The sequence below is a fragment of the Octopus bimaculoides genome, chromosome 9 (assembly GCF_001194135.2).
Source record: "Octopus bimaculoides isolate UCB-OBI-ISO-001 chromosome 9, ASM119413v2, whole genome shotgun sequence".
Taxonomy (NCBI): Eukaryota; Metazoa; Mollusca; class Cephalopoda; order Octopoda; family Octopodidae; genus Octopus; species Octopus bimaculoides.
In genome coordinates, this window is record NC_068989.1 from 4626039 (window position 1) to 4630725 (window position 4687).

At 36.8% G+C, this 4687-nt stretch overlaps 1 long non-coding RNA gene across 1 annotated transcript in view; it reads right to left on the minus strand.

Moving 5' to 3' along the window:
* LOC128248689 (uncharacterized) overlaps positions 1-4345 on the minus strand; it is a 38309-nt gene extending 33964 nt beyond the window's left edge. Inside the window, exon 1 of the long non-coding RNA XR_008264846.1 lies at positions 4041-4345. This is a non-coding gene — a long non-coding RNA (uncharacterized LOC128248689). The remainder of the gene's footprint in view (positions 1-4040) is intronic.
* Positions 4346-4687: the final 342 nt, after the last annotated feature.

Below are 4687 nucleotides of genomic sequence, written 5' to 3' on the forward strand. Positions count from 1 at the left end.
TTAGAGCAACGGACTCGCGGTCGAGGGATCGTAGGTTCGAATCTCAGACCGGATGATGTGTGTATTTATGAGCAAAACACCTAAGATCCACGCGGTTCCTTTGCTTTCCTCTTGGGTAACATCAGTGGCGTGGAGAGGGGAGAGGCTGGTATGCATGGCTGACTGCTGGTCTTCCATAAACAACCTTGCCCGGACTTGTGCCTCGGAGGCTAACTTTCTAGGTGCAATCTAATGGTCACTCCTGATCGAAAGAGGTCTTTACTCTTTTATATACACACACACACACACACACACACACACACGCATACATGCACTCCACGACATAATCATATACATGCACCCAGACATCAAAGGTATTCTTCCTGTTTGAAGTAATTTAACATTTTACACATCTTAATGATTCTTTTTCCACCAAGAAACACGACAGTTAAATGACTATCAGTAAAATATCTGTAGTTTTGCTTTGGCAGAGAAGCTGAGAGCAGTGAAAATCTTTATATTTACAGTGCTAGGGGAATGACTTTCACTTTTCCTGGGGTGGATTTTGTGTAATATACAGGGTAATTCAAACATAAAGAGCAGATTTAAAATTTATTTTTAAAACAAACGGTAAGAGTCACAAACACATTCTTGATAGGAGAAGGTTTAAAGTTTATAACTGAACATGATCAATTGAATTAAGCCTTAGATAAAATAATATTTTAATTTACCCCCTCCCCCAAAATTACTGGCCTTGTGCCAAAATTTGAAATCAGTGTTAACTCATTATTTTACAGGAGGTTCAGTTATGAAAAAAGAAAACGTGCAATACTCATTTATTTTAAACAAAAAAAATTAAAAGCTACCTCATTTTTGATATTTTCAGTGTTATAATAATACATTTATCATAACTATGAATACATTTATCATAACTATAAATATATTTATCATAACTATAAAAATACTTTTATCGTAACTTTTCATTTTTTTTATTCATTTTTTTTTTTTTATATAAAAATGGATGAGCATTGTACGTGTTGTCTGTTTTCATAACTGCATATACCTACTTTTGCACTGCCTGGTGTAGAAATAGCTCTTACTATTTGCTCATCATTTTCACTATTTAGTTGTTATTTGCTGTTTAGCCATTATGTTTGATCGAGTGGAAGAAAAAAATAACTGTTCCGTAATTTTATGAAGTACTTACGAATATAGGCCACAAACTATATTGGGCCTGTCATTTATGACATCGATTTTTCTTTTTTGTTTGTTTGTTTGTTTGTTTGCGTTTTTTTTTGTTTTTGTTTTTTTGTGTTTTTTTGCAATACCAGTATTCCACCGCTATTTCGAAACCTGTGTTCGACTCTAGTACATACATAAATACATACATACATAAATACATACATACATACATACATACATGCATACACCGTAAAAATCTGTAAATCTGCACATATACATACGTACATTGCCCAGCGGATGTTAACATAAAGCTGAAGGTCAGTGAAATAGTGAACACCTATGCTGAACTATTGAGAAATCTGCAGTTACTCTATCCAGATTACAAGTTCAGGTTTATACCTGTAATTATTGGGGAACTGAGATATGTAACACACTGCCTAAATACCAATCATGAGAAATTAGGCTTCTCAAAACCAGAAAGGAGAAAGCTGATTCGAAGACTACAGATCTAATCCATCACTGGAACTGTAAAAATCTGTAAAACTTTCCAGAAGTTTACCATTTAAGTATATATGAACATGTCTAGATATGCATGAGAACACATACAAATCTGCACATACGTACATACATACATACATACATATTATATCATATTATATTAGTTCTTTCGTGGTTGCCGACGATAACCGAGGGCATCACATGGAGAAGATGGGTCACGGTGTGTCCAAACTGTGGCCAATCAGTCCAATGCATGCTCGGAAGGCATCAGTGGTCAGCAGGGACTGAAGGTAAGGAGTTGGCACTGGACTTGCACGGTTTGCGTTTTCTTTGTGCCACTACAATCCCGCTCTGTTCGTAGGAAGTGGCACCTCTTGTGGCGCAGCTTCGCTCGGCAGGGTGGTCTTGCGCTTGGCCTCCTGGGCGTTAGGAATGATCTCGAAGCTCCCTAGTGAGGATTTGAGTGTTTCCTTGAAGCGTTTTTTTTTTCTATCCTCTTTGCATGCGCTTGCCTTCCACCAGTTCGTAAATACCTTAATAGAATGCAAACATGATGGACCAGACATGGTGATTTGGGAACAGAGAAGAGAAGAGAAACTTCTCTGAAGAGAATTAGTTACCTTTTGCGGGTGTCAACATAAAGCTAAAGATCAGTGAAAAAAAAAACACCTGCACTAAACTATTGAGAAATTTACAGCTACTCCACTCGGATTACCCATTCAGATTCGTACCAGTACCAATTTTGAATAGTTTCATGTGTAACAGGCTGAAACCGTAGTGATAATTGGAATCTTGACTGATGAATAGAGAGCCACGAATGTTCCGTCCTGGTTTTCCTGTCCGTCCTTGTATCGTCCTATGCAGACAGGCAGACATAGACAGACAGACAGACAGACAAACATAAACAGGCATAGGTAGACAATCAGACAGACATAGACAGACAAGCAGACAGACAAGCAGACAGACAGACAAGCAGACAGACAGACAAGCAGACAGACAGACAAGTAGACAGACAGGCAAATAGACAGATAGACTGACAATCAGAAATAAAGAATGAGAGAAATGGCACCGGTACATTTCAGAAAGAATATACGTTAACTAAAAATTAAAAATCTAAAAATGCGCAGCAAATAATTTGGCGTCGAGAACATATATCAGACCTACCCTGGTTTTGTTACACCCCTGGTGTTTTTATCTTCTACGAAAAATAATTCTATAGTACGTGTGAAGGAATATATTGGTATTGCTGTTTTTATTATGTATGCATGCAGCTCGTGAGTCTCAAAAACCTAATCAGGTCAGGAGGACACTCAATGAAGATAATGTCTTCATACCGAATTCAAGAAGATACTCGCCTCTCTCTCCCACTCATTTACATCTACCAGAAGTGGGACTAGCTAGCTTTTTAATCGGTCATAAACTACTTATAGACAATTACACCACTTATAGAAGCCCTGTGCAATACCTGAAGTGTGGAGTAAGATATCAAGGAAAGAGTGTATATGACATACACAAACCTATAACTTAATTATACACACATACACACTTATATACATGTATGCGTGAGTGCATGCATGTATGTATGTGTGTATGGATTGATGGATACGGTGTCGTATGCATATGTTTAATAAGTATATATTTAATGTCGGTACAGAATTATGCCTCGTGGTTTAACCAAGTGGCCCAATTCCTTTTAATGGCAGTTTAAAATGTTTGGGTCGACTAGTTTCGTCTTTCTTAAAACTCATCAGAGATTGCTTACGTTTGCCTTTCAAATCAGCGAAAGATAGCAGCGTGGAGTTGTTTATTCAACGTGTAAATAAGATTGTGTGCGGCGCAGTTCATTTACATAGCAAGACAAACAACAAAAATTATTTAAATTACTCACACAAACAGACACACACACACACACACACACACACACACACACACACACACACACACTGACACACATCACAGAGAGAGAGAGAGAGAGAGAGAGAGAGAGAGAATTATTTAAATTACACACAGCCACATACACACACACACACACACTCACAAACACTCACACATACATTCAACATACATACATAAAGTAGGTAGGTAGATAGATAGATAGATAGATAGATAGATAGATAGATAGATAGATAGATAGATAGATAGATAGACAGACAGACAGACAGACAGACAGGCAGGCAGATAGATAGATAGATAGATAGATACAGATAGATAGATAGATAGATAGATAGATAGATAGATAGATAGATAGATAGATAGACTGACACACAGATATTTAGTTCGTAATGTCTTTGTCAATGAGATTATATACGCGTAAATTACACATAAAGTAATAAAGTAAAACAACACAATATTTTAGATAACATACAATATTGATGCCCCACCTTACAGCATTTTGTTACTTAGAGTTTTGTGTCCTTATTCTTGATCACTCTCCAGTTGGTTACGGTTAATAGTTTAGCTCCTACCCCACAGCCACAGTGGCGTCATGTTTGTTAATTCCCAGTTTAGTTTGCATGTGGCATGATGATCTACGGGTTTCTTGTTCAAGTCAAATACACTTTGAATTTCTTTTAAATTCTCTCTTCCCCGACAAACGTACATCTGACAACTTGGAGGTATTCTGCACCCCCAAGAAACTTTATGTGATGTGGAGGCGAGTCAACTCCAACTAAATGTACGGATGCATTTTTATCTACCTCCTACTCTATGAAACTGCCTCAATCTCTCACTCTCTCTTTACATAAATATAACTCTTCGAAACGCTTAGTTTTAGAATGGTGGCAGCTGATGAAGGAAATGTTCTCTATGTGGCCTGTGTGTTTATCATTTTGTCCACGTTATTTTACAACGTCCTGTACCCAGATATGCATCTATATATACATGTAGATGTAGGTATGTACATACATGTACGTATATATGCATATACTCATTTATTATTTGTATTATATATATATATATATATATATATATATAAGCAATGTTAATTCTCTAAATGAAGTATTAACAGTAACTGCACGATAAAGTGTAT